A 23,251-nucleotide genomic window follows, 5' to 3' on the forward strand; every position below is an offset into this window, starting at 1 on the left:
AATTCCCATTTCACATTGTCTCCTGTCATAGATGATTCATTGTTTTAATTTTCATTACAACATTTAAGATATTAAGAAATGCTCTTCAGGAAGACCCACGTGGGGTTTTGTTCATACTCTGTATAACCTCATTATAACGTGGGGAAATTTACTTTGTCGGGGGGATAAACAAAGCTGGCACTTTTTGGTTAGACAGTCATTTCAAGTGTCCTCATGGTCCTCTTTAGCCCACACACAATGCCTTCCACACACCCACTGTTAGATGATTGGTGTTGCTTAAACTCTCCCCTCTATTAGAAATAATTCTGACTAGAAATGAGGCAGATTCAGGCTGGGAATGAAAGATATATATGGAGATATATTTTTTTTCTTACATTTGATTCCCTTAATAAAACACATAAAATACACAGTTATTTATTTGGTCCTATGATGATTGCTGAAATAAAATCTCAATGAATTCCTAATTGAAGGAGAGAAAAAAAAATAAAAACGAAAAGAAGCCATTGGAAGTGAAAAAGAAAAGAGCAGATAAAGAAAATGTCAATGGAAAGGCAGTCTTCCACTTAGAAGTAGACACAATGGACGTTGAGGAGAGCTCCCGTTAGCAGGATATGCCCCTACACTTGATCTGGAGGATGATGAAGGGGAGATAGGAGGCTGACTGCACTGCCATCTGACAAACTGATTGCATTTACACAGTTTATGCACGTTTTGGCACACGGTAGACACCAGGGGTGAATGCAAAAACATACATTGTTAAACCTGAAATGCTGTGAGGTCATACTCTCCTATAAAACAAACAGAAAAGTTGGCAAGAGTTTCAGACAGATGCACACACTGAATGAGAAATAAAGTGCAATGTGATACTTAAAAAATCATGAGTAGGGTCAGGAGCATGAAGAGTGACGGAAACTGTAAGGATAAAAGAAATTGCATTATGATGTGACAGCTGTGGGCAGGCTTCCCTGCTGTTGGCCTGAAGGTGGAATTGAGTGAGTGAGGTGGAGGTGAAGGAGAGGCTGCCGGTAATGGAGAGAGCAGTTATCGTTGGCTCTTTAACACTTGTTCCCTAAGGCCAAAGAAGTTATGTTCAAAGCCATATATTTTTAAAACTAATCACATTTGACTTTAAAACATTCTAAAAATCTTTTTAATATGTGCTTTAGAAAATAAAGTTCAAATCAAATATTCACCATTGACCTGTGAGGTTCTCATGTCGTCTTTCCTCATGATGGTAAGAACTTAAGCATAATTTTTGGGTAGAAAGACTGTGAGCACTTATGACTTATTTTAAGAGTAGTTAAGAGGGATTCTGAATTTTTTTAAAGCAAATATTTTCCAATGGATTTTGAAAACAAAAGGACAAATTTCAGAAAAAAGCTACTGCCACACAACCTTACTACATGATATTTTATGTTTTACTACTTGCATTTAAAAGCAATCTAATTTTGAGGAAAATTCCATGTAATTTACAATTGAATTAAATTTTTATTTAAATAGAAATAAAAGAAATCATATATTAAATTCAGGGAGAGACTTATTATTATAAAATTACACTTTGTACTTTATTTGATTCAGGATTGGGATTTGAATTGTCAAGAAATTTTTAAAAAATGAGACTACATTTGCAAACAAGATTACATTTTGCAAACAAGCAAAAAGGACATACTGCAGGTCACAGGCAGAGAGGATGAGCTGGTGACAGGGCCAGGGGAGTGATTGTGTGCAGCAGGCTGGACATCCGGACCACAGGATCCTCACTCCACCATCTGCTGGGCAAGTCCCCTGGTCTCTCTGTGCCTTCTTAGCTTTTCATCTGTAAAACAGAGACAATAGTGCCTAGTTCATACAGTGGTTATGAGGATTGAATTAAATGTAGGGTTCATGTGGGGGAATGCTTGATACACAATATGTCTTAAATAAGCACTGGTCACTATCAGTGCCACTCCCACGCTGGGTAGGGACTGGGAAGTTGGAGAACAGAGTGGTGAAGTAGTGACAGCAAACATTAATTACACATCAGCTGTAGGACAGGTCGGTGAGAGGTGAAGTTCACCAGCAAATGTAAACCCTGGTTCATCACACACACACACACACACACACACACACACACACACACACACATACACACAGTTTTTCTATAAAGACACAAAGGGAAAAAATAAAAGATGTATTAATAAAAATTTTTTTAAAATCATTTTGGAAAGATTATAAAATTATTTTCCAAATAGAGAACAATTTGGACACAAGTTAAAGGCTTCTAACAGAGAACAAAATTGTGTTTTCATAAATGTAAATATTGGTGGACTTTTATTTCTCTATAGATTTTGACACAATCTCTACTTTTGGGCATCAGGTTTTTTCCAGTGATTTTAGTTTTCATTATTTATTCCATAAAAGGGATGCTTCCCAGAAAGTTATGCTTAGGCCCATCTTGCCATATAATGAACATTTTTTCTCTTCCTTTGTAAAAAAAAATGGACACAAATTTTTATTACAAATTTATGAAGTAAGTGGAACAAAGTGGAGGGAAGCAGAAAGAAAAAGGATGAAGTAGATAGAGTGGAATGGAAGAAATGATTGAATGTGCACATTACACAATAGAAATGGTCTCCTCAACGTCTAAAGAGATTTCAAGTGAATCCAGAATAGCAAGCTAAAAATAGCTTTGAAAGTTAACTGGCCACTGGGTAAAATAAATACTTAGGATATCAATTAAAGCAGCAACAGAATGAATTATGTGTAAACCAAGTGAAATTTGTCTTGAATGAAAGGCTCTGAAGGTAATTAAAATGCAATTAAAGCCTGCTGTTTGAACAGGAGTAGTGGCCTTTATTATTTCTGAAAAGTTAGAAGGGAGTATAAATAAACAGCTTGATTTGAGATTTAATTTCAATTTTAGCATGATCTTTGTTAGAGTCCTGTCTGAGATAGCATCCCATGAAGGGAGGGCACAGCACTGAATGATCAGAACAGGGGGACTAGGAAACCAGTATACTGATATTTGGAAAGGGAAGCAGGGGTGGAGTTAATATGAAAAATTAAGAGGTTGGGGGAAGCTGCTGTCCAAGTACTACTACAATTGACCTCTGATCAATGGGGGGTTAGGGGCACCAACCCCCTGCAGTGGAAAATTCATGCATAATTCATGCATAATTTTCATTCCCTTAGTAGAAGCTTACCTACTAATGGCCTACTGTGGTATATATATATATATATATATATATATACTGTGGTATACTGCATGCTTACAATAAAGTAAATGAGAGAAAAGAAAATGTTATTGAGAAAATCATAAGGAAGAAAAAATGCAATTTACAGAATGGTGCAGTATTTATAGAAAAAATCTGCATATAAGTGAATCTGCACAGTTCAAACACATGTTGTTCAAGAGTCAACTGTCTCAACTAAAGTAGGCAAATCATGTTTCTTATTATGTCTTGACGTTTGCTTTTTTCCTCATAGGTTTAGCCACACCCATACTTTACAGCTAATTTAATAGCTAGAGAGAGGAAAATTGTTACCAGATTCCTAGAAACAGCCTTTTTGGATTTAGAGGATCCTTAGTTCCAAATCCAATTACAGGAAGTGTATCATCTGCTTTAAGAAAGACATTGAGAAAGAAAAGCATATGTGAAAAGGCAGGGCTGTTATGTTCCCGAGACGCCCACTCACCAATATTCTTAAGGGCACTGCCAAGGAGGAAAGGCTGAAGACAGGTGAGCTGAAGTTAAGTGGATATTAAAGTTGTAAAACTCGAAGCCATAGCCCTCCACCTGGATCAATAAAATAGTTGATGTACAGTGTTGAAATAGTTATGGGTTTCCAAAAAACCTTGCTTCAAATTTCAACCTTGAGGTTTAGGACAATTTTGGAGTGAAAAACATGTTTGAGGTTGTGATATTTCACTTGTTTTTCACATGCATCTACCTGGTAAAAAGACCTGAGCACTCTCTCTTAAAAAGAACAGAAGATAATTCCATTTTTTCTACTGCTGTTTTTTTCTTAGTATAATTCTTTGTCTCCTAAAGTCTGATTTATCAGATTAACATTCAATCTGATCCAATTTCTTTCAAAGACCTAACTTTATCTTCCCAAGTCTCCAATATGGACAGTAGGCAGGCTTTATACAATGAGTGCACAAGGCTTTGTTCTTTCGTAATATCTTACCTATAAGTCTTTAAAGAGAACCATGTTCCTTTCCTTCTGGGCTACAATTCTAAGCAATTTAATATTTTCTATGTGTTTGTCAGTACAAATAACAGTGTCTCCATATTGCTGGTTTTAAAATGCATGTGCATAGTCATGAGGAATAATGGCCTTGAGATTGCTAAAGATTTGCTTCTTAAAAAACAAATTTATTATGCATCTTGTTCATTTCATCTTGGAAGAAATGGATAAGATAATTCGAAGAGAAAAGATAGTGTAAACATTACTGGATGTGAGTGGGTGGGAGGACAATATGTAGTAGATCAAATAGAATAAACCCAAGGAGAACCCACAGTGAGAGCTCTATATTGAGGCATTTGGGGTGGTTTTGCATAGCACATCTGTATATGTAAGGTCTGAGGGGAGAAACTAATGATGGAGGTGGTTATAAATCAATTAGGTAATGAGAAATAACTAAGTTGAAAATTCTGTCCTACAGTTGGCATATCCAAAGTCAAATGATGTGTGATCCTTGAGCTCAAGAGGTTTACTACCTAATGGATATTCAGATGCTTTAAACACAGACACACAAGATGTAAGAAGTGCTGTGCATTGAGGGAGGACACAGTTCTAAGGTATGTTTACAGGTAGCTCATCCACTGTGTATACGACAGTCTTCACAGAGAAAGTATAGTTTTGGATGAATATTGAAGAGTGGACAGTAGTTTATCATGCAGAGGAAAATGAGGGGCATTCTTAATGGGACATAGGAAAACCAGAAGGCATTCAGAAAATTAGTATCTGGTATGATGGAGGAGGAGTTGCAGCAAAAGGATTAAAGCTGGAAGGGTTGGACACCCACATAGGGCTGGGAGTAGTGCCTGCTCCCACCCATGGGTGCAGATCCCTCAAACTTCATAGGGTATTGATGTGAGTGCACAGAAGGGGCTTGTGCAGGAGAGGGGAATAATTATCCTGGACTGGTCAGTGCTCTGGTTGCAATGAAGGACCTTAAAAACAAAATCCAAGAGATCAAACCAATTCTAATAACTTAACTGTTTCACAGAACAAAGATCACGAATATTTATGTTATCAGACAGAGGGCCAATTCTGAACTCAGGTTGGACTGCTCACCACTTGAAAAGCAATATTTGAGAGACAAGTGATGGTGGGCAAGGAAAGTTTGCTTTATTCAGGAAGCCAGCAACCTGGGAAGAAGGTGGACTAACGTCCCAAAGACCATCTTCCTGTCCAGATGAAGCAAAGGGGTTTGTTTATTATTTTTTAAAAATATAACTTATTGTCAAATTGGCTAGCATACAGTGTGTACAGTGTGCTCTTGGTTTTGGAGGTATATTCCTGTGGTTCATCGCTTACATACAACACCCAGTGCTCATCCCAACAAGTGCCCTACTCAATGCCCATCACCCATTTTCCCCTCTCCCCCACCTCCCCCACCAACCCTCAGTTTTTTCTCTGTATTTAAGAGTCTCTTGTGGTTTTCCTCCCTCCTTTCTATTTGTAACTATTTCCCCCTTTCCTTCCCCCATGGTCTTCAGGGAAGGATTGGGATATGGGGGGGCAGGTGCCCAGGATGCTACTCATATGCTGATGTAACTCTGAACAGATTTTCTGGCATCCGTGACAGTTTTTTTTTCAATGTGGTCAGAATTACCTTCTGGGTCCTTCACTCCTCAAGGCAGTGGTCTGAAAATCTCAAGGAAATTAGGTTATTTCTTCTATCAAGGGACTTAGGTCAGCAACCAAGGAGTGCATGGACTTGAAGCAAGGTAACCCTCAAACAAGTTGGTTTGCTGATACATTGATAGGAATATAAAAATATCCAGTGTCCAATAACGTAAAATTCAGAATGTCTGGCGTCCCACCAAAAATAACCCTGCATGCAAAGAAGCAAGAAATTACTGCCCTTATTGAGGAGATAAACTGATAAAGTTAAGCCAGGCTGACAAAGATTTTAGAATTAGTAGGCATTAAAAGTTATTGTCACTGTAACCCATACTTCCAAAAGTTAAATTGAGATATGGAATATATTAAAGTTTAAAATTTTAAAAATTTAAATTTTTAAAAATAAAAAATTGAACTTCCAGAGACAGAAATACAATGTCTGAGATGAAAGAGCCACTGGATGATAGGATTAACAACAGATTAGATTTTGCAGAAGAAAGTATTAGTGAACTTGAAGGGTTAGTCATAGAAATGATCCCAAATGAAACAAAAAGAGCAGGGGATGTATTTGCTTTATAAGGTGACTTCAATAAGTTACCAAAAGCTCACTTCTATTGCCCTTGATAAAGTCTCTGTGTTGATCTAAACAAACATTTTTTCTTTTTAAATAGGCTTTATACACAACATGGGAGTTGAACTCATGACCCTGGAATCAAGAGTTGCATGTTGACTGATAGCCAGGCAGCCCATCCAAAAGTTCACTTCTAGAGGTCAGAGGTCAAAAATCAGTTTCACTGAGCCAAAATCAAGGTGTTGCTGTGCTATACTATCCTTGGAGGATTTAGAGGGGGGAATCCCATTCCTCAGCTTTTCCAGCTTCTACAGCTGTGTCCCTTGTGCCCTTCAGTGGGTGGCCCTGTCCTCACTCTTCACGACCAGCAGCAGGGCATCTTGCTTCAGTGGCCATGGTGCCTTCTTCTTCTTTGTTAAATCTACCTCCTCTTCTTTCTTGGGAAGACACTTGTGATTGCATTTAGGATTCACCCAGATGACTCAGGATGACCTCCCCCACCCCATTTCAAGTTCCTTGAATTAATCCTGCAAAATCTCTGTTGCCATATAAGGTGATATTCACAGGTCCAAATATTAGGGCCTGGATGTCTTTGGGGGCTGTCATTCAGCCCTCAGCTCACCACAAAGAATTTTAAGGTATGGCCAGGGAATATAATTGTGAGACAGCATCAGAGATACAGTACACTTGTATTTAGAGTTCGTGAAAGAGAAGAGTGTGGAAGAAAAACTGTTAAAGAAATAATAAGCAATTTTCCCAAATAAGAAGCAATTGATTTCCAAATAAACTCATAAATTTAAGAAATTCAGTGACCCCAAAGTGAAAGAAACATGAACAAAGCTATGCTAAAGCACATCTTAGTCAAACAGTCCAAAACAGAGAAAAATTTTTATTATTTTTATTTTTTAAGTTTATTTATTTTGAGAGAGAGAGACAGAGAGCGAGAGAGCTCATAGGAGGGGCAGAGAGACAGGGAGAGAGAGAAAATTCCAAGCAGATTCCACCTGTCAGCTTAGAGCCTGACGCAGGGCTCAAACTCATGAAGTGTGAGATCATGACCTGAGCTGAAATCGAGCATTGGATGCTTAACTGACTGAGCCAACCAGCCACCCCAAGAAAGGTATTTTAAAAATGTATATTAAGAAGACATTACATCAGAAAAACAAAGATCAGGATGACAGCAAACATCTTGGCACAAACAATATAAGTGAGAAAATAGTAATGTGATATTTTTAAAGTATTGAAAGTGTGTGTGTGTGTGTGTGTGTGTGTATATATGTATATATATATATGTGTGTGTGTATATATATATATATATATATATATATATATATATATATATATTGAGCCTACAATTCTGTATCCAGTAAAACGTTCTCTTTTTTTAAATATGAAATTTATTGTCAAATTTGTTTCCATACAACACCCAGTACTCATCCCAACAGGTGCCCTCCTCAATGCCCATCACCCACTTTCCCCTCCCTCCCACCCACCCATCAACCTTCAGTTTATTGTCCGTTTTTAAGAGTCTCTTATGGTTTGGCTCCCTGCCTCTCTACATTTTTTTCCTTCCCCTCCCCCATGGTCTTCTGTTAAGTTTCTCAGGATCCACATGAGTGAAAACATATGGTATCTGTCTTTCTCTGTATGACTTGTCTCTAAAGAAGACATCCGGATGGCCAACAGGCACATGAAAAGATGCTCAACGTCACTCCTCATCAGGGAAATACAAATCAAAACCACACTGAGATATCACCTCATGCCAGTCAAAGTGGCTAAAATGAACAAATCAGGAGACTATAGATGCTGGAGAGGATGTGGAGAAACGGGAACCCTCTTGCACTGTTGGTGGGAATGCAAACTGGGGCAGCCACTCTGGAAAGCAGTGTGGAGGTTCCTCAAAAAATTAAAAATAGGCCTACCCTATGACCCAGCAGTAGCACTGCTAGGAATTTACCCAAGGGATACAGGAGTACTGATGCATAGGGGCACTTGTACCCCAATGTTTATAGCAGCACTCTCAACAATAGCCAAATTATGGAAAGAGCCTAAATGTCCATCAACTTATGAGTGGATAAAGAAATTGTGGTTTATATACACAATGGAGTACTACTTGGCAAAGAGAAAGAATGAAATATGGCCTTTTGTAGCAATGTGGATGGAACTGGAGAGTGTGATGCTAAGTGAAATAAGTCATACAGAAAAAGTTCTTTAAACAATGAAAGTACAGGGCACCTGGGGGGCTCCTTCTGTTAAGCGTCCAACTCTTGATTTTGGCTCAGATCATGATCTCATAGTTTGTGAGATTGAGCCCCACATTGGGCTCTGTGCTAACAGTATGGAGCCCGCTTGGGATTCTCTCTCTCCCCCTCTCTCTGCCCCTCCTCTGCTTGCATGCTTGCGTGTTCTCATTTTCAAAATAAATAAACTTAAAAAAAGAAAAATAAAAAATGAAAGTACAATCAACTTTTTCTGAAACATACAGAAACAAAAAATATTCACTACCAACATACCTATACAATAGGAAATCTATTAGAGTGAAGAAAAAATTATAATGGAAATGTGGATGTACACAAAGGAAGAAAGAGCAATGGAAATGAGAGCTACATGTATAAATGTATCAGATATTTTCTTTTCTTTTATTTTTTTTTCAACGTTTATTTATTTTTGGGACAGAGAGAGACAGAGCATGAACGGGGGAGGGGCAGAGAGAGAGGGAGACACAGAATCCGAAACAAGCTCCAGGCTCTGAGCCATCAGCCCAGAGCCTGACACGGGGCTCGAACTCACAGATCGTGAGATCGTGACCTGGCTGAAGTCGGACGCTTAACTGACTGCGCCACCCAGGTGCCGCCTCTTCTTTTAAAAACTTCTTTAGAGAACAGACTACTTAAATAAAAATGATGGTGTTGTGATATGGGATTTATAACGCATGTTAGAGTAAGATGTGTTAGGGACATTGGAGGTATGTCCCTGAAAGGTTATGTGGTGCACATGAAGGGGCATAACACCACTTGTAGGCTGCCCCTGATGTACACTGTAAACCCCAAAGCAACAATTAAATTAAGAAAGAAAAGAACTGAACCTAACTGACATACAAAGGAGAAAAACTATAATAACAATATTATCCAATTAATCCAACAGAAGGCAGGAAAAGAAGAAAAAGGGAACAAAGATTAGAAGGAACAGTGAGAAACAGATAACAAGGTGCTAAATTTGAATACTGAATATAGTAATATCAATAATTACAGTGAGTGATATGATCTCTATATGCCGATTACAAAATAGGTTGTTAGAGTCGATAAAAAGTAAGATACAACTTCATGCTGCTTGTAGTAAACATACATCAAATATATAGTTGCAAATAGACTAAAACTAAAAGGACAGAATACTGTGCTGATACTCATCAATATAAGTTGCAGTGCTATCTTTATATCAAATTAGATTTCAAAGAAAATACTTTTATCAGAGTTAACAAAATCATTTCATAATGAGAAAAAGGCCAGTTCATCAAAAAGATATAATATTCCTAAGTGTTTATGCATCTAATAATAGAGCTTCAGAATACATGAAACAAAAAATAGGTAAAACTGCAAGGAGACATAGACAAATTCACAATCATTCACAATCAGTTGAAGATTGCAATACCATTATTTCAGTAACTAATAGGTCGACAAGACAGAAAATCAGTAAGAATATAGTGGATAGAAAATCAGCAAGAATATAACACCATGATCAATTAAGTTAAAGATGTAACAATACCATCAACCAAGTTGACCAAATTGACTTTTATAGAATATGCCACCCAATAACAGAAGAATACAATTAAAAAAAAAATTTAAATGGACTTTTCCAAAGTTGATCATATTCTGGGTTATAAAATAAATTTCAATGGAGTTAAAAGGATTAAAATCATGCAGGTGTATTCTCTCACACCAGTGGAATTAAATTAGAAATCATTAACAGAAAGATATCTGGGCAAACTCCAAATATTTGAAACTAAATTACACAATTGTAGATAACACTTGGGACAAAGAAGAAATCAAAAGTAAATTAGAAAGTATTTCAAACTGAATGAGAATGAAAACTCAGTGTATAAAAATTTGTAAGATACTACTAAAGCTATACTTAGGGAAAATTTGTGGAAACAAATATCTGTAATAAAAGAAAAGAGTCAAGTTAGTTAACTCATTTTCCACATTAAGAACCTAGAAAAGAGAACAATTAAGCTCAAAATTAGTTGAAGAAAGGAAATAATAAAGATGGGAATGCAAATCAAGGAAATCTGAAAGCGTAAACACAGTAGAGAAAATGCATAAACCATCAGCTGGTTCTTTGAGAAGACCAATTGAAAAATCTCTAACCTGACTGATCCTGAAAAAAAGAATACACAAACTATCCATTTCAGGATGAGAGAGATACCACTAGAGATCCTGTAGAAATGAAAAGGATTTTAAGGGAATACTATGGATAACTTTATGTCAATAAATTTAACAGCTTAGAAAAAAGGAACAAATTCCTTGTGTGATGCAAAATGAACTCTCACAGAAACAGATAACCTGGATTGCTCTCCATCTATGAAAGAAATTAAATTGTAGCTTTTTTTTAAAAAAATTAACTTTATTCATTTTTTAGAGAAAGAAAAAGAGAGAACAGCAGAGGAGGGGCAGAGAGAGAGGGAGACAGAGAATCTGAAGCAGGCTCCACATTGACAGCATAGAGCCTGATGCAGGGTTTGAACTCATGAACCATGAGGTCGTTACCTGAGCCAAAGTGGTATGCTTAACCCATCGAGCCATCCAGGCATCCCTAAAATTATAGCTTTTAAGTTTTCCTACAAAAAGAACTCCCCTTCCAGAAAGCGTCACTGGTGAATTCTATCAAGCACAATAATGGAAAAAACACCAGCATTGCAAAACTCATACAGAAGAAAGAAGGGAATATTTCCCACTCATTTTGTGAATCCAGGAATTACCTGGACACAAAATCAGCCAATGACACTGTAAGAACACTGCAAACCAATATTCCTCATAAATGAGAATGAGAAATTCTAAAGAATATTTTTGCAATTTGAATCCATCAATATGGAAATCCATCAATATACTTCATGACCATTAGAATTTCCACAAGAAATGCAAAATTTGTTTAACATTTGAAAAATCAATCAATATATTAATTATAACAAAAAACTAAAAAAGAAAAATCATGTGATCATCTCAATAGAAAAAGCATTCAAAAAATTATTCATTCTTGAAAAAAAACTCACCAAAGAGGAGTATAAAGGAACTTATTCAAGTTGATGAGGGTATATTGAAAACCGACAGATAACATGATACTACACGGTGAAAGCATAGATGCTTTATCCCTAAGATCTAGTATAAAATGAGGATGTCCCTTACTAATCTACTTCTATTCAGTATTCTACTGGAAGTTCTAGATAGCAATAAGTTCAGAAAAATAAAACGTATTCAAATGGAAAAGAAATAGGTAAAATTATCTTTATTCACAGATGACATGATCATCTCTGTAGCAAATCTGAGGGAATTTTCAAAACAAAAGATTTCCAGAGCTAATGGGTGAGTTTACCAATGAAGCATCATAAAAGATTAACATGAAATGGAATATGAAATACTTAGAGATGAATTTGAGGAAAGAGTGAAAGTATCATGCAATGGAAATTACAAACTATCTCCGGGAAAAACTGGGAAATATAAAGTGTTCATGATTCAGAAGATTTATTACTATTATTAAAGTTTCAAATCTCCCTAAATTAATCTACATACTCAAAACAATTTCTTTTTTTTTTTAATTTTTATTTGTTTTTGACAGAGAGAGAGAGAGACAGAGCATGAGCAGGGGAGGGGCAGAGAGAGAGGGACACACAGAATCCGAAGCAGGCTCCAGGCTCTGAGCTGTCAGCACAGAGCCCGATGCAGGGCTCAAACTCACAGACGGCGAGATCATGACCAGAGCCGAAGGTGGATGCTCAACCGACTGAGCCACCCAGGCGCCCCCAAAACAATTTCAGCCAAAATCCCATTGTTCATAGCCAAATAATGGCAAGAGTCCAAATGTCCATTGACTGATGAATGAATGGAGCTAGAGTGTATTATGCTAAGTGAAGTAAGTCAGTCAGGAAAAGTCAAATACCATATGATTTCACTCATACATGGAATTTAAGAAACAAAACAGATGAACATAGTGGGACAAAGAAAGAGGGAGAGGCAAATCATAAAACAGACTTTTAAAACAATGTTTAGTTACTTTTGAGAGAGAGAACATGAGCCCAGGGGACAGGCAAATAGAGAGGGGGACAGAAGATCCCAAGGAGGCTCTGTGCTGACAGTAGTGAGCCTGATGCGGGGCTCAAAGTCACAAACTGTGAGAACATGACATGAGCTGACGTAGGATGCTTGACCAACTGAGCCACCCAGGCATCCCAAGATGACTCTTAACTATAGAGAGTAAACTGGGGGTTACTGGAGGAGAGGTGGGTGGGGGATGGGGGAAATAGGTGATGGGGATTAAGGAGGACACTTGTAACAAGCACCAGGTGATGTACGGAAGTGTTGAACCACTGAATTCTATTCCTGACACTATTACATTGTTTGAAAACTAACTGGAATTTAAATAAAAACTTGTGGGACGCCTGGGTGGCTCAGTCGTTCAGTGTCCAACACTTGACTTCAGCTCAGGTCATGATCTCACAGTTCATGAGATTCTCTCTCTCCCTCTCTGTTCCTTCCCATTCTCTCTCCCTCCCTGTCTCTCCCTCATAACAAATAAACATCCAAAAAAATAAATAACAGCTTGAAGGAAAAAAATCCCATTGTTAGGTACTAGGAAACGCAAATTAAAAATATGGATTGTGCCAAACGCCATCCAGCATGTGAAGCAGCTGGAACCCCATTGCACTCTGGACAGTGCACTCAGTGAAACAGTGTCATCACTTGGAAAACTGGCAGTTTCTTAAAAAGTTGAATGCATCCTTACCATATGATCCATCCGTTCCACTCCTGAGAGCTTGTGCTTAAAGACGTGTATGTAATGTTATAACTGCTTTGTTGTTAATAGTCAAAACCAAAACAACCCAAATGTCCAGCAAGGGGTGAGTGGATGGCTGAACTGTGGTATAGCATAGTATCAAACCCTATTCAGCAGTAAACACAAGGGAGCTTCTGCTACATGCTCCAACACAGAAGGGTCTCAAAACATTCGCGTGAAGTGAGAGAAGGCAATATGTTTTAGAAAGCGTGTAGTGTATGGTTACCTTTTTGTAAACTTCTGGGATATGCAAACTAATATTTAGGGACTGACAGCAGACCAGTGGCTGCTTGGGGGTAATGAGGACAAGCAGGGGTGGGTGGAGACTTACTAGGAGCAAGAGGAAATTTGCAGTGGTAATGGATGTTTAATATGTTGGTTGTGGTCATGGTTTCATGGTGTTTGCACATGTTGAAGCTCATCACATTGTATACACTAAAGTGTGATTAATTGTATGTGAATTATTTAAATCAACACAACTATTTTATTAATAAAATAATCTTCGGGGGTGGAAAGTAATTATGCTTAAAAATCTGAAGTAAGCCATTGCCTTCTACATGCCATTCTTGCACAAGGGGCCATGCTAATCTCTGAATCGATACAATTTTTAGTATATGTACAGCCGACGTGAGCACAAGCCGTTGCTTTTTAAAGACATTACAATATGTCTGTTTGTAAACCTTCCTATAATTATAGATGCATAAAAAATGAAAAAGCTATTCTATTCAGGGCCTGAATTTCTGCTAATACTGCATTGGAGGTACAAATACAGTATTTAATAATGAAGTAAAGTAGAGGTGAAAACAGAGGTTGGGGATGCAAAGCATGCTAATTCAAAATATAGTTTTGACATTTAGTTGAGATAAATATCTTTCCTTCTGCATCTGTACCGAATTGAAAATTGACGAGGACATTGGTGAGGACACCCAAAGACATTTATGGCAGTTGAAATCTAAAAGTAAAGAGGCAAAGTATCAGTGATTTATGAACATAGTCTGTTTCAGTAAAAGGAAAGTGAATTTTAAAAATCTCAAGCATATACCTTGGTAAATAATTTCTAAGTATAAAATTGACTCCATGAGCTAAAAATTGGCCAAAAAGAAGCATAAAACTCATATTTAGGAAAAGCTATAAGGACAATCAGTCCCTTTGTTGTAAGTAAAACTTTATTCCTTTTCATGCATTCACTTTTATTTGACTTGATGTGTTTTGAAAAATCCTTCTAAATGGATTTTCATCCAATGTCATTCCAATCACTTCCTTCAAGAATCTGTTTCTTAAATTTACAGTTTTTGATGTCAATAGAATCACGATTTTAAATTTGGTTCTTAATTTTATATACTCAACCATACCTCATCCACTGACGAGATTTTAAAAATATTTTTTAATGTTTATTTATTTTTGAGAGATGGAGCGAGCAGGGAAGGGGCAGAGAGAGAGGGAGAGAGAGAGAATCCCAAGCAGGCTCTGCCCTATCAGCCTGACACACAGAGCCCCACACAGGGCTCAAACTCACAAACTGTGAGATCCTGACTTGAGCCAAGATCAAGAGTCAGATGCTTCACCAACTGAGCCCCCAGATGACCCTTATCCACTGATGCTTTTAGACATGCTTTGGCATTTACACTTTTCTGATGTCATCTACTCAGTGAAACCACATTGTCTATGCTCCCAAAAGCATGACCTTCTCCCTGTGGCTACCTTCCTTTGGGCTATTTCTCTGTTAACGCACAGCCTAACTTATGTGGGGTGTGTGTGTGTGTGTGTGTGTGTGTGTGTGTGTGTGTACGCATGTGTGTGCTTGTGTGTGTGTTTTCTCTCCCTCTCTCATGGTGAAATTAAATGTGGTAAATGTCAAACACTAAGCTGATTTCTTGTTGGTAGCTTAATAAAAATATTTAGTAGGGAAAGATAAGAAGAGTAATAAAAATTATCTTGATTCCTCTGCCAGTCAGTATTTGCAGCTTACTTTTTACCACTAATGGGCTGCATTTTGAATGATCTTCATTTTTAGTGACTCTCCATATTACCCTTGAGAAACAAACCATCACCATTTCTTTATATTAATCAACAGGTCTTCTGTCTTCTAAGACTTTCTGCAATGCATATAGAGACCATGATCGCATTCAAAGCAAGTTGTATTTGCTTCCTAAGTGACAAGGTAACTACTCCGTGGTGCTTCTGCTGTGTGTTAACAACAGATCTGGGTGGTAGCTTAGGGGCAAGGATGAGGAAGGACATGGCAACAGGTGGTTAGTAAAATATGTATTTATTCATTAGTCTCCCACAAAATGTCAGCCAATACGCATCTGAAATGAAGTCAAATATTACTCAGGAGTGTGGTGTCATCATAATGGAGTGAGGGCTAGACCAGTAGGTCTTTTCTGAAGTGATCTTTGTGCAGTGTTCCCAGGAGCTGGAGGCAGACCCAGGAGCACAGGGCCAGGGACAGTTGAAAGCTGTCTGGGAGACCCCGCTTCAGGCTCACAGTCTACACTGGGACATGAAACAAGCTTGAGTTTCAGTATAATTAAGTTTGACTTTCTCAGTACATTGTGTTAGATAAAACTATGTCTTATGTAACTGTTCTTTTCCTCGTGTTACAGAAGTAGATTCTGAGTGAAAGTGCTTTCAATCTAACCATGTGACCAACAGCCAATGAGCTAAACTAAATTTACTCCTAAGTTGTGACCAATGAGGAGGCTGTAGAGACCACGAATATGTGCTACATAAATGAACTGACTTGCCAGACTAGCTCATGAACTAGTCTAGGTGGAAAAATTTCTTCCATCTGACTCACTGGCATGGTCCATAAGAAAGTACTAAGGTTTTTCATAAATTGTGCTCTAATATGTTTTGAAGGGATTCCACCATACCTCATTAGTTTATTTGGATGTTCTGAACATTTCTCGGGAGGGAAGTGGTTTCTGTTTCAACCAAAGTCAAGAAATTGCTACAACAATACACTTAATCATGGTTTTAAAATCTATTGTTACTTACTGTAACAAGCTCTTCCAGTCTGGAAGAGCAGTGGTCACTTCTAAATGAACAAAGGGCATTTGGCATTTTTATCAGTTATTTCAGACATCACTAAAGGATTGACTTGATCTCTGTGACTTTGGGTCTACTTTGTCATCTGCTCTTACTTCTGTGCTATTCTGACCCAGTAAACCACAGCGGTTGCAGCTTTGCATCCTCTGCGAGGTTGGGCCAGTGAGAGCTCAGTGTTCTCATCTCTGAGACCAGATGAGAATGTGAGTTCACAGGGTAGTCAGGAAGGATAACAATGGGGAAATGTGTGTAAAGCACTGCGCTTATCTTCTCATCTCTTAACTTGGATGCTGATTTGCCAAATATGATTTCTTGGATAGCTCTTCCTTAAACTTTCGACTGACCTGTATCTGTGTATTTGTGGTTCTTTGGCACTGGCTTCATTGACTTCCATACAGCCATTCTATAAACAAGGTAAAACCTACAATGTTTGGGTAACGTTTGGAATAGAAAATTTTCTACTTGTCCCGTTAGTTTTCCTAGGATTAATTTAGTCATTAAAGGATAATTTACTTTGAGTGGCGTATTCCAGAGTCTTCTGGATAAAGGGCTAGAACTCGAGAACAGGGCATTTTTTTTTTTTGCTCCACATGTATTCCAACTAATGAAGTGGTGGAGAGATCAGTGCCTTGTCACTATGTAACATCAAGGACTAATGCTAGTGAATGATCCTTCCAATGCTCAGGATTCAAATACACATGAGTACTTTTTTTTTTTTTTCCTGAGAGACATCTCTGGCTTACCTGACTTGGTTAGTTTTATAGGCTTCATGGTTTCTTATCATTAGTCCTTCCTTTTCCTTTCCTATATCAATATCCAACATTACATCAACAAAATTTAGATGCAAACTATTTGTGCACTCATGAGATAATGTGTTGATCAATTGAAAGGGAGGGATATTAGTATCTGCATTTGGTACCAATGTAAATATTAAGAGTTTGTGGAATTATATTTCAGATTGCTATCTAGTATATTTAAGAGTAAACTGTATGTGAGGCAATGATTCTTTTGAAACAAGAAAGTAAGGATTATTTGGTTATCTCATTGCTGACAGAAGATTTACTGATAGGCCATCATACTGTACAGTAACACAATCTGATGATTCAGAATGAGCATTTGAACCTTTTAACATTCCCTCAAATGAATATGTATATGTATATACACACACACACACACACATACATACATATATATATATATATATGTATGTGTATGTATATATATATGTATGTATGTATATATATATTTTTTTTCATTTGAGGGAATGTTAAAAGGTTCAAATGCTCATACACACACACACACACACACACACACACACACATATATATATACACATATATATGTGTACACACACACACACACACACACACATATATATATATATATGATAGATTAGAGAAACTGAAAGTGAGTGTCTCTGTTCAACATGATCTTGGTGGCTGTCTCATTCCCGGCTTACAGAAGGACATCTCTTAGCTGGGTTAATGACTACACGTCTCACTCATGTGCCAATCATTCTCACAGAAGCCTGTGCACTTGTCACCCCTTCTTACCAATATGTACCTTCCTACATCACCTTCCTCACTGGGGAGACAGATTGTCTTGGAAGAAACTAGGTGATCAAGCTTAAAATGAAAGTAAACAAAATACAAATTCTAGTTCAGGATTAAGTAAGTTAATTCATGATAGACACAATAGGCATTTGTTAAATACATTGAATAAAATAAAAGTGACATTAATATTTTCATATTTTTTCAGAATCAAATTAACCCCTTTGTATTACTAGATATTTCAGGGATAAAGCTTAGGTGTAAATAATGCCCTGCAAGTCCCTGAAGCCTAGGAGCACTGGTGAAAAAGGAAAGGTCTTTCTTTCCCATAATGATAAAAAATATAATGAAACATATAATACTTATATACCACCTTCTATATGCTAAGAATTTTTCTTAAGCGTTACTTTATGTAAGAACCTTGTGAGGAAGGTAGGATCATCTCCCAAGTACAGATGAGAAACTGAAGCACAAAGAAATTGAGAAACTCATACAGTTGATAAGTGGAAGAACTTCTCCAAAGTTTGTATCTTAATATTAACATTTATTCCAAATAAAATTATTTGCAGTATATGTGGGAGTATCCTTTATGAAATTAATATATATATATATATTTTTTTTTCTTTTATTCATTCAAGAAATACTAAACATTCACCATGTACCAGAAATTGTATAAAGTCTTGAAGCTGCAATGCTAAACAAGATAGATATAGTTTGTGTGTTCACATAGTTCATAATGTAGTTGAAGAAATTTAAAATTTGAGCCCCTACTTAGATATACACCACCTCCAGATATGGTCACTGATGATCATTAATGGTGATTTTTAGGGACCAGTGTTGAAGGGCATCTCTTTTCTCCCTATCCAATCTCACTTTCTCCTCAAGACTTTGACCTAATATTTAGACTATTCCAATATTTCTTCCTTTGCATTTACTTATTGTAAATTTCAGTTATCTGATACCTCCTTGTATCATGTCAACATTGTCTAATATTGTTATCTGAAAGCTTTATGCGTAAAGCTGTAGCTTTGTTGGAGGTAAGGATGATATTTTATGCTTCTTCACTGTTCTCTCTCCACGTATCAGAATAAATACTAGAAATTTAATTAGGTTGTGGTGATGGTGACATCTCAAGTTAGTGACGCAGTGCCTTCTCTATTTTGGACTGAAGTGAAATAAGTTATAATTATTTTTGCAATGGGAATCTTCTTAATGTGATTTTTGCAACAGTATCAATGAAAGAAAAATCCAGTTAACAAAGTTTAATTTATTATTATGATCATCACCCAACATGTATTAATATGCCTTTTTTTGAAAGAGAGAGCATGAGCAGGGGAGGGACTGAGGGAGAGAGAATCCTTAATAGGCTCCACACCCAGCACAGAGACCAACATGGGGCTCGATCCCACAACCCTGGGTCATGACCTGAGCAGAAATCGAGTCAGACGTTCAAATGACTGACCCACCCAGGCACCCCAACAGGCTTTTTAAGAAAAGCAAATATACAGATTTAAAGCCACGGTTCTCATATTAATTAAATTGTGGAGATACTTTCTAGTATAATTTGGCTATTAGGATTTAGGGTAGAAATTAAGCATTTGCATTCCAATAAGGCCACAAATGTCCTTTCTTGTACACAAAGGGACAGATAAGACAATAAAGTAAGACACAAGAAAATCCTTGCAATGAAACATGTACTTGAGAAACTAAAAATGTGCGTGTCATGAAAGGCACTATGATGTTGAAGGTTCCAACTAAGTACCCTCTGCCCAATTGGTCCACCTGTTATTTTGCATCTTTTAAAAGTAATTGGTGATATATATTCTATTTATTTTTATGCTGGATTATGTGACCAGAAGGCTGACGAGCAGGGAGACTTGGTCATCATGCCCGTGATTGCTTGGATCTTGAACTCCATCTCCGTGCTGCCCCACCTTGTTCAATTTACTGCTGAGGGACCGACCAACTGTGAGTCTCTGGTTTGACTGCAGACCTGTTCAATGCCTTGGGAGCGGACCCCATGCCAGTCTTAATAAAAAGCACACTGCTTCTGGGGCTCATGTTAGAGTAGCCATAAATTGACAAAAGGAACCTTGTGCTGCAAACAGACCATATATATTCTATATCTGAATAGATTCACATGTGAATCTATTCAGATACCTAATATTGAGGCATTACTCACTGACACCCTAATTCATAATTGAGGCCCTTCATAAAGAAGTTTCACCCACTGATGAATAGTGTGGAGAAAAGAGTGAGAAACATACAAAAAGGATCCACAACTTTTTACAATAAGAAACATCCATGTTAGACTAGAACAAAACATATTTTACAACTCATATTTTGAGCTTTTATCAAAAGCTCATTTTATGTTATTTATAGTTTATTGTATGTATTTGTACTTAAGTCAACCTTTGCTCTTAATCCCTAGCACCTGTTTCCCCCATTCTCTCACCCACCTCCCCTCTGGTGACCACCAGTTTGTTCTCTGTATTTAAGAGTCTGTTTTTCTGTCTCCTTTTCTTTGTTTGTCCATTTGTTTTGTTTCTTAAATTCCACATAGAAGTAAAATTATGTGGCATTTGTTTTTCTCTGACAGACTTATTTCACTTAGCATTCACTTAACATTATACCCTCTAGAGCCTAGATCCATCCATATTGTTGCAGTTGGCAATATTTTATTCTTTTTTATGGCTACACACACACACACACACACACACACACACACACACACACAGTAAGATATATATGTATACACACACACACACGGCACAGTCAGGTTTTCTTTTTTTAGTATTTAAAATTTTTTTTTATATTTATTTATTTTTCATAGAGACAGAGCACAAGTGGGGAAGGGGCAGAGAGAGGAAACACAAAATCCAAAGCAGGCTCTAGGCTCTGAGCTGTCACCACAGAGCCCATCACAGGGCTTCAACTCACAAACCGTGAGATCATGACCTGAGCCAAAGTTGGACTGACTGAGCCACAAAGGTGCCCCCTTTTTAAGTATTTTTTATATTTTCAGTTTGTTCATTTATTTTGAGAAAGAGAGAGAGAGAGAGAGAGAGAGAGAGAGAGAGAGAGAGAGAGAGAGAGAATGGGCAGGGGAGGGGCAGAGAGAGAGGGAGAGAGAGAATCCCAAGCAGGCTCCACACTGTCAGCACAGAGCCCAACACTGGGCTCTAACTCATGAACCCAGAGATCATGACCTGAGCTGAAACCAAGAGTTGGATGCTTAACTGACTGAGCCATCCAGGCCTCCTGGTTTCAGGTTTTCTTTCTTTCTTTATTTTTTTTGTATATGTATGTTTGTGTTTTGTTATCTTCTGTATCTATCGGGATTATATGGGTACAAGTGACTGAAAACATAAAATATCCAGGGCTAAACAATACAGAAATGCCTTTCATTTTTACATATATAAAATGTTATAGTAAGAAATTTCATATTGGTGCAAAGAATGCATAATCATTAGGTATCCTCTTCTATGCTGAAAGTCACACATGATTTTTCTGCTCACCTTTTTTGGCCAGCCCTTAGGCACATTTGCTCACCTAGCTGTAAAGAACAGCCATATAACCCTACCTAATGGGGGGTGGAAGGGATATGTTTTGTTGTTGTTGTTGTTTGTTTGTTTGTTTGAGTGGCCCAATGCTAGGCTACAATATGTTTTTGTGTTTGCTTTTTGTTTTTGGGTTTTTTTCTACACAAAGAGGGAGAACGGATATTTGGAGATAAATCAGTCTCTGACACATAAAGTTTGGCACTCTGGACTTTCCCAGTGACATGTGGACCTCACTCATTATTCATGTGAAATCCTATAACATACAGTAGTCAAAGAAGAAAGAAAAGCCAGATAGAGAACTATTACTTTAAGAAAGCTTAGCCCTACTTTGCTTTGCTAGCTTTATACTTCTATGGCTGATGAAAGAAAAAAAAATCAAAGGAAATGTTAAGGTTTCTGTGTATTAGTCTTGTGTTGTTGAACTTCATATAGTTGTAATATAAGGTACTCCTATAAAAAAATTAAATAACCATTCTGTCCACACATTAAAAAAGCCTGGGAGTGCCTGGGTGGCTCAGTTAGTTAAGTGTCCAACTTCGGCTCAGGTCATGATCTCGCAGTTTGTGAGTTTGAGCCCCGCATGTGGCTTTGTGCTGACAACTCAAAGCCTAGAACTTGCTTCAGATTCTCTCTGTCTGTTCTTCTCCCACTTGAACTCTGTCTCTCTCTCTCTCTCTCTCTGTGTCAAAAGTAAACATAAAAAAAAATTTTTTTAAATCCTGTATCAAGTGCTTGAGTGATAAACTTGAAAATTAAGCTAAAATTTGATTTTGGAAAAGAAACATGCAACCTCAAAGTTTTAGGGAAAAAGTAGTTCTCTTTTTAAAGTAAGTTACACAGAAGACAATTTGTGGCAAATGCATGTAAAATTGTCTACCCTACTGGACCTCCTTTAACACTGACATCCATTTTGCCAAGAAAAAGGTCCTAATGAGGTAGAGAATAATTAATCACAAACTACATTAATATGAACTAAATGTCCATACTTTCTAAAAAATTAACCGAGGAAGTGAGGAAAATATTAATGTAATATATAATGCAAATGTGACTTCCTGTCTTTGGAAATTTAAGACATTATAGTCTGTTACAAAAGGGAAATGGGCGATGGGATTTTAAAAGCTAGAGAATAAATCGACAGCCTTGTAATTTTCTGAGGGTACTAGTCAAGCAGCAGCAATTATTTTAAAAGATTATTGTGACACGTGTGGAGTCTGGGGGTACTTAGGATTTAACTGTCTGTCAATAGACAGCCCATCTGTCACATGTGAAGATGCTCTCTCCATCCAGCCTCAGCAGTGGTAATGTCTGCATTACCCAGCCCTTCTGGGCTTCCCAGCCCCACAAGGGCAGGCAAACTGAGGGGCATTCAGGGGTTAGCCACAGGTGTCAACACCCCTTGAGAGATGAAGAGAGGGTCTCCCAAATCTTGAGCGCCTGGATGGGGCTCAGTCGGTTAAGCATCTGACTCTTGATTTCAGCTCGGGTCATGATCTCACGGTTCATGAGATTGAGCCCCGAGTTGGGTTCTGCACTCACAGGTCTGAGCCTGCTTGAGATTCTCTCTCTGCCCCTCTTTCACTTGTGGTCTCCCCCAAACCCATTCGCTTTCTCAAAATAAATAAATAAACTTTTTTTTT

General features: G+C 37.5%; 1 long non-coding RNA gene across 9 annotated transcripts in view; it reads left to right on the forward strand.

Moving 5' to 3' along the window:
* Nucleotides 1-23,251, forward strand: part of LOC109492929 — a 200,747-nt gene that overhangs the window by 170,987 nt on the left and 6,509 nt on the right. For 4 of the 9 annotated variants that reach the window (XR_006586801.1, XR_006586803.1, XR_006586802.1 and 1 more), the window contains 5 exons: nucleotides 3,466-3,719; nucleotides 4,649-4,784; nucleotides 6,507-6,605; nucleotides 15,525-15,611; nucleotides 19,908-20,019. This is a non-coding gene — a long non-coding RNA (uncharacterized LOC109492929). Of the gene's footprint in view, nucleotides 1-3,465; nucleotides 3,720-4,648; nucleotides 4,785-6,506; nucleotides 6,606-15,524; nucleotides 15,612-16,821; nucleotides 16,916-19,907; nucleotides 20,020-23,251 lie in introns of all 9 variants that reach the window. The other 5 variants (XR_006586808.1, XR_006586809.1, XR_006586807.1 and 2 more) reach the window with 4 other exon arrangements.

The sequence above is a fragment of the Felis catus genome, chromosome D2, assembly GCF_018350175.1.
Source record: "Felis catus isolate Fca126 chromosome D2, F.catus_Fca126_mat1.0, whole genome shotgun sequence".
In the NCBI taxonomy this organism is placed as follows: Eukaryota; Metazoa; Chordata; class Mammalia; order Carnivora; family Felidae; genus Felis; species Felis catus.